This window comes from Sinocyclocheilus anshuiensis, unplaced genomic scaffold, assembly GCF_001515605.1.
Source record: "Sinocyclocheilus anshuiensis isolate Anshui unplaced genomic scaffold, SAMN03320099.WGS_v1.1 scaffold4, whole genome shotgun sequence".
Taxonomy (NCBI): domain Eukaryota; kingdom Metazoa; phylum Chordata; class Actinopteri; order Cypriniformes; family Cyprinidae; genus Sinocyclocheilus; species Sinocyclocheilus anshuiensis.
The window spans coordinates 337,922-348,988 of record NW_015554075.1 but is presented as its reverse complement, the minus strand read 5'-3'; the positions used below and the strand labels follow the sequence as shown (position 1 = coordinate 348,988).

Here is an 11,067-nt window from a genome sequence, read left to right as displayed (position 1 = left end):
AACTTTAAAGGCGATTTTCTCAATATTTTGATTTTGTTGCACGCTCAGATTCCAGATTTTCGAATAGTTGTATCTCGGCCAGATATTGTCCTATCCTAATAAACCATAAATCAATTGCTTATTAAGCTTATTTATTCAGCTTTCAGATTATGTATAAATCTTAATAATAATAATAATCAAAAAAATACCCTTATGGCTGGTTTTGTGGTCCAGGGTCACATTAGAAGGTCACGGATGGAAAGCTAAGCATTGTCTCCCACTCTCGATTCTCGTTTTAATTAGTGCAGTTAAATACTCAACCCTCCGTGCAGGTCTCTTTATACAATGCAGGATATAATTGCTCTCGTTTAACTATGAACTCAGTCTTTGTGTTTGCCCTCCTGCTCTGAACACACACACAGGATACTTTATCAATCGGTGTGTGTCGTGAGGTCACTCTCATTGGCAGGAACGTTATCCCAGGAATGTGTATTTTTGGAGCAGCTAACATAGCGAATGACAGCCGTATCTCCGTCTTCTGGCTGGTTAATATAGATAGCCCAGATTGTGTAAGTGTGTGTGTTTATGTGGTGAAAGAAAGAGCTGATTTGACTTCCTTCTCCTCTGCTCACAGTGTCCTAATTGTTAGGCAAAGTAGATTAAAATCTTTATAATCAAATTTGGGGTATGGCACGCAAACGTTTTAAAAGATTCCCATATCTAAGTGAATACAGTGAAATGTTGTATAATTTGAAAACTGCTTTAACATCATTATGCCAGTGCTGTTTCCCCATTTCTGTCTTTCTAGTAATTTTCGGTAACACTTTACTATAAGGTCCCATTAGTTAACATTAGTTAATGCATTAAGTGCGGCGGCCTTTCTAGTAATTTTCGGTAACACTTTACTATAAGGTCCCATTAGTTAACATTAATGCATTAAGTGCGGTGGACCAGTAGTGCACAACGCAACAAAATCTCCACAACACAAATAAATCGCTACAACACAATGCATAGGACTAATTTTGTTGTGTTGTGGAATGTTTCCGTTGTGTTGTGCTAATTTTGTTGTGTTGTGACTTGTTTCTGTTGTGTTGCGGCTTGTTTCTGTTGTGATGCGGCTTGTTTCCATTGTGTTGTGGAGATTATGTTGTGTTGTACACTGCTGGGCCACCATATTTAAGTAACAAACTAGTAATGAGCAATACATCTGCTACAGTATTTAATCTTTATTAACTTTAGTTAAAATAATTACAACTGTTTATTGTTTATATTAGCTGAGGTCCAATGAATAATATTAAATGATAGAACTTTTGATTTTATTAATGTATGAGTAAGTGCTGAAATTAACTATTAACTAATATTTGTAAATGCCTTTGAAGTATTATTTTTTAATTATTTTTTTCATATTATCTTTAATTGTTAATTCATATTAACTAATATAGTTAATTAATGTCAACAAAAGGAACTTTATTGCCAAGTGTTACCTAGATGTCCAATATTTAAAACAAACAAACAAACAACAACAACAACACAAAGTTGTGAACATTTAATTATGGGTATTATTTTATTTGGTTGATTCACCAAGCATTTTTGACTGTTTTGGGTAGATAGCTAAAAGCTCATTGCCTTCCCTCAGAATAGTACACTATGCTATGCTGTGCTACACGTTCCCCTTAGCCTCGAGAATGTGGTGAATTGGAACTATGAGCTTGTTCTTAGTATCACACATCATCCACGAGTACTGAGCATGTCAAAGCTGCCTTTCGTCTCTCAGTTCATACACAGTTATGTTTATTCTGTTTAGCGCTTTGCTACGCAGGCTAACTGTGTTTGTTTTAAGCTTTTATACTAATAAATACACTGTTGCCTCATACATTGCTCATATTTCAGAAAAAAATAAAAACTACTAATGAATAGTAACTGAGAGCCTGAATTTGTAGAGATAAACGTGCAAGGAGTTCTAATATCCTGATATATCTGCAACACTCGCATCTGTCTCTATAAGCAGATACATCCTCGTCTCTTCATGTCATTGTATTCAACATTTTATTGGTCAGCTTTAATGATTGCTGTCCTTCTGTTTAGTGTGTTTGTGTGTGTATCAGGCTATGTCAGTGCAGTGTTCGGAAGAGACGCATACCCATTCATTTTCTGGTCTGACAGAGCAATCTAGATAATGAGAGACTCTTTACTGGCCTCAATTAAACTGTTACTCAGCATAAATGAGTTCAATAAATCCATTCTACACAATCAGATGCTAGATAAGAAATATCCAGTGGCTAAAATCTTCATATCATTATGAAACGCAGCCGTTGTCACTCTTCATTTTGCTCTGTGAGCTGAGTGGATGCTTGTGTGATGTGTGTGTAAAGGGATAGTTTACCGGAAAATGAAAATGTATTCATTTACTCCCTCTCATGCTTTTCAAAACAGTGTAGAACACAAAAGTAGATACTGTCAGGTTTTTTTCCCCCATAAGTAATGTAACAGAATTTTCACTGAAATTCTTGTAAATCTAATTAGCATATGTAGCATTAATAAGCAGCATAGCATGTTGTTCACACTTTGTGTTGGCAAACTACGGCAGAAGGCCATTAGAAGACTTTCAGTAAAAAAAATATTAAAATTTGAGTCTGTCCTCTCACAAAGCTATCATATTCATGGCACTGAAGTAAGTATAACACACAATAATTTTATTATGAGTATTATTTTACTTACCTGAATGACTGATGTTTAGCATAGTACCTTAGTATAATATTATTCACACTTCACATAAGGCAATAAATTGTAGTCTTTTCTAAATATAAAGCTATATTTATTTGCCTGAATGACTTTCACCAGGCGTTTTTGACTATTTTGGTCACAGTTAGTACTCTGTAGTCTGGTAGCTCCCTCCACTACGTAATTAAAGTTGTGACCGTTAAGTGCACGAAGTGTCCAACATTCCACACTTTGTTTTTTTGGTTAAATAAGAGCATCATCTGGGTATTTGAAGTGCACTTGTTCTTGTAGAAAAGCGCATTGTTATGCAAATTGGGATGCACCTTTGGCTATGCAAGATTTTCAGTTGACAAATAGGCAAATTTAAGTCTTTCTTCACAAAGGCTTCGATGCAAGTATAGCATACAAGGTCACTATCCACTTTTGTTGTATATTTTATTGTAAAACATTCTGTATCTGCTTTTGTGTTTGCGTATGTGCTTGTAATGACATGAGGGTTAGTAAATGATGACAAAATGTTCATTTTTGCATGAACTATACCTTTAAAGTCTGAAAAAGTTGAGGGGGATTAACTCCTCTATGTGCACCTATAGTCTCATTTGTGTCAGTCTCTCTCCTCTCTTACTCTTGTGGATAAAGGAACAGATGGGTGGACGAGTCACTGGCTCTGTTTTATGGGGTGAGAAGACCCAAGAGAAAAATGTTTTAATTTCCCAGAGCCTCTGTGCGTACTGTTGCATGCTGCACTTTCTCTTTCTCTCTCTCACGTTCTCTCTTTACCTCGCTCTTTCTCCTTGTCAGAACAGATGGAGCATATTTTATGTTCTCTTTCAGCTCTCTCAGCCTTGAGGAAATATTACAATAAAGCTGATATGCCATGCGTTAGGACAGACCTCATCTGTCAGTGGCACCTTTTCGAATTTGTGAACTGTTCTGTTTTGCAACCTTGTCAAAGAGCAAGTTTCGTAGTGAGTGGTCCTGTAAACACTATCCACCCATGAGGGCTTCCTGCAGAGAAGTAGAATAATGAGTGGAAAGCTTTGAGGTTTTTGAAGTGGACGAGGCTTAAAGGCCCAGAACTCTCTAACTGGTTAAATACAGTGAGTCTGAATAATACTGTATCTCTAATTTTTTTTCTTTTCAGTTTAATTATGCAGGTAAATGATGGCTAAGTCACACATAGACGGCTTTGTCACATGGTACCTGTTTTTTTACTGCATTTTTAAATAGTTGGTGAAACAGTAAACAATAAGTATGTTACTGTACACTGTTGACTCATGACATTACTGCATTGACTGTTTAATTTGGCAAGTGGTGTCCAGTTATTATTTTAGAAATTAAACTTTTCTTTAAAATTTTAAAACAATTTTCAACTTCATTTATCACATGGGAAATGCAGTATTCTGTATGCTTTTGAAAAAGCCCATTATACGTCTTAATGTATAAATGTCTCCATACTGGGTCAAGAAACATTCTGAAATTGGAATGCGGCTCAGTGGAGGATTTGACTTTCTGAGCCACCATTCGCTCCCTAGAGGAAGACCTCTCTTTGTCTCAACGGAAACAATTATAACCTAGTAACATTTGCTGCCCAGTGCATGGAGATGGCAATGGAAGCACCTTTTCCCTCTTTCATGTCTGCATATGCTTTCTTGCAGGCTGCTTTGTACAGCTTTCACGCCATGGGGAAGAAAATCCCTAGACGGAAGTCTTCCAAGTTCATCACCCTGAGACTGAGAGTTGTCCAATAGACAGGGAACGGCTGCTCCACTGTTGATTGACCAACAGAAACTGGGATGGCTGTCAGTTAGAGCCCATCACTTTCCATCATAGTCCTTTGGCACAAGCTGAGACTCGTAATAAGGAAACCACTGGGTTTTCCAGTGCTCAACTACAATATAATGATTTGTCTACACAGTTTTGTTACTTCCACAACTACATGGATTTATATTACATTTAGAGTATCTTGTTTGTGACTTGCAGAAGGGAGGCATTTGTGTGTGTTGCATGCATTTTGTGCTAAATCCCAAATCTCAGCGGCAGCCAAGTCCATTGATTTGCACTATAAATCATAAATATACATTTTTCATACAGTGTTGTGAAGAAATTCAAAACATCTTTGTCCTTTGGGAAGATGCATTTATCAGAGCTTAGAAGTGCTTAGAGTTCATGAGCATTCCAGTAGTATTAGGTGAGCAGATGCAAATCTCTGCCTCTGTGATTTCACGCTCAGACTTTTCTGAATACATAACCCTGAGAAATGGCTCGGGACAGTAGAGGGACCAGTCGGGGCGCTGGAATGCCAGACATTCTGTGGATCTTATCATATGGTTTCAGTTTGAAATCTGTAAGGTTCTCACTGTTTGTTTGCTTGAGACTTTCTGTTTTTTTCCTCCCTTTGTGTGATATAAACCCGCTGTACTTGCGTCTCTGAAAATGGGCATCGATACACGTATGTTTGTTTAAGGTTGGTATTTTCTGTCTGAGTTAACTCAGTTTATGTTATGCTCCAGAAGTAGCCCATTTCCTCCCGCTGAGCGCAGCGAGTTTAAAGAATTGTGGGGTGAGGTAATTAGAATTTGTTTTGTGTTCCTGGCAGGGATACTTTACTTCATCTTTTCGCATTTAATAAACCCCTTTTGCTTTATTGGTAAATATATTTAGTTAGAGAGATTAAAATGCAATAAATATTGCTTTGACCATTAGCAAGTATTTAATGGTAAATGACTGTTAAAGCAGTACTGTGGTCTGTTTTTTTCCTATCTTCTTACATCTTAACATATAAGAATACTTGGGTCAATGACATGGCATTCACTTATTCAAAAATACATAAAAATGCTATTTATACATAAAATGAATACATTATACATCTTCTCTAATGAGTAAGTTTTTAATTTTGTAGTAAAAGTTATTTTCATATTTGGAGAGGGCATACATTTAAAAAAAAAATAATTAATTAATTAAATTCTTGAGAAAAACATTAATTTGTATTTTAGTATTATTATCATTTAGAAAAAAACATATTTTAACAAAACTGCTTCATTGCTTATTTATACTGGGAAAAGCTTTGTCCAGCAAAGAGTATCATCGTTATAATAGCAGAAAACAATTTTTATTCATGATATTTGTTTTATATATAACTTTTTCAAAATATATTTACTTTCGAGGAGCTGTAAACTTTTTTTTATTATTAATTAATCATTTTTTTTATATTAGGTAATGATTAAGATGTTTACACATTTATTTAAAGCAAGGAAAATATATTATTACATTTTACTTGATGGACTACATGACATATTTATAGTCGTTAAATTATTATTATTTTATTTTATTTAAACTTTTTATTATTATTTGGATTTTTTTCAACTTTTCTTAAAAGTTCTGCCTTTTTCTTTATCATGGACACTCTTCAATAACATTGACCCAGCTGCCATCTTTTCCTTTGTGCATTCGTAGATGTTCTCCCCTCTGCGCACACTCACGGTCTGTTTCGAATTATGACAGTAACCTTACTCTCTGTTTGTGCCTCTTGGCCTTGGGCAGGAAGTGCAGGGTCGCCCTTCAGACATCATGGTGGCAGACAGGCGTCCACTGTAATGTCTCCCCATTGCTCGCATACATTGCGTACCAATACATGGCCTTATTGGATTTCACGGCCTACGGTGCCCCGCTAATTAATGTCAGAGCCTCCCTCTATCATATCACATGAGAGGCTCCCCGCCTTCGTTCTAGACTGGGTTTACCTCCATGAAGCTTTGGAGACTAAACACAGTTAGCAAGGGCACCGGGAACGGTGTTCCCACAGCGGGGCGGATCAGGATCAGAGTGGGCTGAGGAAGCCCTGGGATTGGCCCTGGAGTGACCTGTAGTGTTGTGAATGGAGAGAGAGAGTGAGAGAGAGAGAGGGACGGGTTTAAGTGTGAGGTTGGGCCCTGCTGAGTCTCACTGTAATTGCATTAACCCATACCCTCACTAGCACAACACTTCATTTGTCGTCCCAGCGCCTGGTCCCGCTGATTGACACGTCAGCTTTGCTCTCATCTCACTCCATCATGCCTTCAGAGCCTGACCGCAGAAACGGCGCGCGTGTCCGCTTCTCAACAATCAGACAGATGAACTGTCATCAAACACTGTATGCTCTTAAGACCGTAAGATTACATTTGATATATAATGTGCAAAAATGTCAGTTTAACAATTGAAAAGGCAAGTTGAAATCTGAAACCTTAACAACTAATGGCCTGAATTAGGATGTAATTCTTGAAGTAACTTTTACCATGAATTCCTTTGGGAATAAGTATTTAGATTTAGGTTAGGTTCTTTTGGATAAGTTCAGATTTCAACTTGCCTTTTCAATTGTTAAACTGACATTTTTGCACATTAAATATCAATGTAATCTTACGGTCTTAAGAGCATACAGTGTTTGATGGCAGTTCATCTGTCTGCTTGTTGAAGTACAAGTAAATTAGTAATGTAGTACTAAAATCAGTAATATAAAAACTAACAGTTTTTTTTTTTCCCCCTTAATTTTTGATATTTACTACGATTCAAAAGTTTGGAATCTGCTAGTTTTTCTTTTGCCATTTATTTGATAAAAACAGGATAAAAACATGCATTTGATTTTTTTTTTCGGGATTCTTTGATTAATAGAAATTTCAAAAGAACAGCATTTATTTGTTTACTGTCACATTTGAACAACTGCAACAGTGCAGTACGATAGTACGATAGATAGATAGTACGATAGATAGATAGATAGATAGACATTGTGACAATTTCCAATCAAGCTCGAAATTAAGCTTAAAAGCTATTAAATAAGCTATTAATTAAACATTTGGAATATTATTTAACTGTGCATGTTTAGGATACATAAAATGCTAGCTGTGAAATTAGCCTTATCAGGACAAAGGAGACCAATGTTTAAAATGTCCTTTTCACCACAAAATGCTATCAAATATTGTCTAATGCTATCGGACTCCCTCTGACTATCCAGTGATTATGTTAATGACGCTTATGATGGAAAAATCGCCTGGAAATTACATGACCCAAACATGAACCGAAATCCCACTGTTTGTCAGGTTAGGATCATGTGCGTATACACATGCCTGAATTAGTGTTCCTTTGTGTTTGTGTGTTGAAATTCATATAAAGGACATTATGAGGGACAGGAGCTGCATCACTCAATTAGGCCAGAGCAGCCGCGGGGCAGCAGGGAGCAGCTCGCGGCAGATGGAGAACGTTCTGGTGCCCCTGCATGCCTGGACCCACAGTACTCCTTCAGCTGCCAGCACGGCCAGGAACCTGGCAAACATGCGGCACAATTTCAAGGGTACGTGATTCCTGTAAACCCGGCCGGCCCGGGTCGAACTGCTCAAATTGAGCCATTTTGTTTGAAAACGGTCTGCTTTCCTGAGCCTGGCTACACCTCTCCAACTGTTCCAGCCACTAATGAGGTAGAGCGAAGATCCTCTGTATCGCAGTTTGTATTACACATATTCCACCTTCTTAAATTCCCACAATTCTATTCAAGTCCCAATGTTCTCATTCACAGAGCTCGTGTTCCCGCTTATATTTTTCTCTTTGTCATCTGCAAAGCAGTAGAACACCACGGCCACATTTTTCCACTGGAATGCTGCCGGTTTACAGCTGCTCAGGGAAAACTGTCCAATTCGGACTGAACCTCAAAGTTCGAGAGGGCTATTAGGGTGATATTATGATTGTTTGATGAGGGCTCGGGATCATTGAGCTGATGTGCTCTATTAAGAGTACTCTGTTTCCATGTTCAGCAGGGTTGAGGTGCAATCTACATGCACTGGCTTCCCTCCTCAAGGGCTTTTAATGGATACGGCCAGAGTTTAGAATCCCATGAAAGGTAATATCCATGGAATTGGGGAGTTAGGAACGCATACTGTTCTATTCTGGCAGAAAGAGAGAGAGAGAGTGAAGCTCAAGGGGGATGAGATGGTTTTCGTGCTGTGGTACGACTTTGAAAGTAACACTGAGGTATGGCTCAACATCTGCACTTCTCACCAGAGTTCCCACCAGACTTAGAGCAACCAAAGGAAGAGAGAAGCTGTCTGTGATACTCAAAGTCGAGCTCAGAGAAGAAATGAGGCATGGGGACCTGGGGAAAATCAGCGGATGATAAACATGAGTGTGAGAAGTAGAGAAGTATTTTTTGCTTAAACCGCAGCAGGAAAATGTCTAATTTCTCTGAAATGTTTTTTTTTTTAAACAACTGTCACCTGTAGAAACACACTCTCCTCTATGCGCACTAGACACTTTTCACACACACTGCTTTGTGTACATAATCCCACAAAAGACTCCGTAATAGGTGTGTTTACATGCTCATGCACTACAAATCATCTGCACTGTTCCCCAGCCAGCTGTATGCCTGTATTTATGTAACACCGTGGTCCTGTGAGGCACGACATTTCGTTCCACTGTATGTCCCCACATGCAGCAGAATGACAATAAAGCTCAACTTGACTTGAAGTTTTATGAAAGTAAAAGCTCTGCAGAAAACAGGCATACGTGTACAGTATATTGGGGGACATGCCATCATGCGTTTCTTAATCAGCATTTTAAAGAAATTTACTATGAGATGCCATAATTTAGAATTGGCTGCAAAATGTTTCTGAGAACCCATGAGTCATGCAGGCGATGTTGAGCTTTTCATGATTGCTTTTCAATCAAAAGTTATTTCTGCTGCTAATTCAATTTACTTAGTGCCGCCCGCGGTACACTGCATGCTTTGAGGGTTAACTTCGTGAAACACACAAAAAAGAAAAGAAAAAGGTAAACGTGTCATATATCTTTGGAAAGCTGAGATTCTTGTGATTCGAATGACGAATGACATTTTAAGATACAATCAACACAGCAGGTACAATCAGTGTCTTTGTCAGACCAACAACAACCAAATAAACAATAACAAAACTGAAGGAACTCACCTATGAAGCCTCTTGTTAGTCCACTAGTTCATTACATTCCAACAAAAATGGTGTAGTTACACTGTAAAGGGTCCAGACTATCCAATTCAGTGAAATATTTAGTCCATAACACATTTATATGTTGATAAACATCCACGGAATGTAGTAGTATCATTTCATATTAGCCGACGGAGCGCTCAAATTCTCGGCGCATTCAGGAGTATAGCTTGTTTTTGCATGTAAACAAAACCAAATCATTGAAGTCAAAATGGCGACTGACCTCTGCCCTTTTGATTGACACCTTATTTGAGCCAATAGCTGAATCTATGAGGTGTTTACAGGCAGCGATAGCCAACTAGCTTCCAGGATGAAGGATGAGGCAGCCTCTGTTTGATGGACAGTAGACCGATCCAATTGCATCAGAGTTTGCACATGACTGTCGTTTCTGATAGCCAATGACCTTCTGAACAGAATAATATGCGACTTTAGTGGGAGAGTTTAACATATCGTGCGCAGAAGTCCGTGCGCAAAGGATTATAGTGACTGGTGCGTCCGTGCGTAATGAGCGCTCTATGAAAGATAACGGGGAAAAGGTGGTTATAGGTAAAAAGCTATCAAAGAGAACGCGAAAAACAAACATTTTGTTCTAAGAAGTTGTTAAACAATGTATAACAATAAGATTGGCCAGACAATAAAAGTGTTTTTTGACGGCGAGTGCGATGTTTCATCCATTGAAGCAGATGAGAGGAGATGCTTTTGGATGGAGGAGATGCCACTCTCAAAAAGTAAGTGTTTTATTATATTATATAATTATATTTTTATATATTTTACATATAATTATGTATATTATACATTTTACTGTATATATTGAGGTATGTGTTTTTGGTGTTCTTGCTAACTTCTGTCGTGTGTGTGTGTGTGTATATGTGTGTGTGTGTGTGTGTGTGTGTCAAATCAAATCAAATCTCTTTATTGTCACACATCGTGTACACAAGTGTAACAATTGTGAAATTCTTGGGTACAAGACTCTGTGCCATGGCAGTACAAGCAACAAGATATGAAAAATTAACAGTATACATAAATAACAATATACACATTTTACACAATATACAATTTTTTCACAATATACAATAGACAATTGTACACAATATACACATTTCCATAATATACACATAGTACACAGTATACTCAAGAGACTTACAAATGTATAGCTTTTATATATGACTTACAGTGATGTATACTGTAGTGTTTTATTGTGAAGTTCAGTGCAGTAGTTTGTTAGTGCAGAAGAGAAGATGGAGGTACATGTGTTCTCTGCTATGCAGTGCTGTCAGAGTCAGTGTGCTGGTGTGTAGATGGAGTCCAGTGTGAGGGGTAGGGGTAGGTGGGTGATTATAGTTTTGCTATCTGGAGTTCAGTAGTCTGATGGCCTGCGAGAAGAAGC

At 37.8% G+C, this 11,067-nt stretch overlaps 1 long non-coding RNA gene across 1 annotated transcript in view; it reads right to left on the bottom strand.

The window, feature by feature from the left end:
• LOC107668947 (uncharacterized) overlaps positions 1-9,815 on the bottom strand; it is a 13,639-nt gene extending 3,824 nt beyond the window's left edge. The window contains exons 1-2 of the long non-coding RNA XR_001631936.1: positions 9,645-9,815; positions 400-405 (exon numbers count right to left, since the gene is read on the bottom strand). This is a non-coding gene — a long non-coding RNA (uncharacterized LOC107668947). The remainder of the gene's footprint in view (positions 1-399; positions 406-9,644) is intronic.
• Between the last annotated feature and the right edge of the window lie 1,252 nt (positions 9,816-11,067).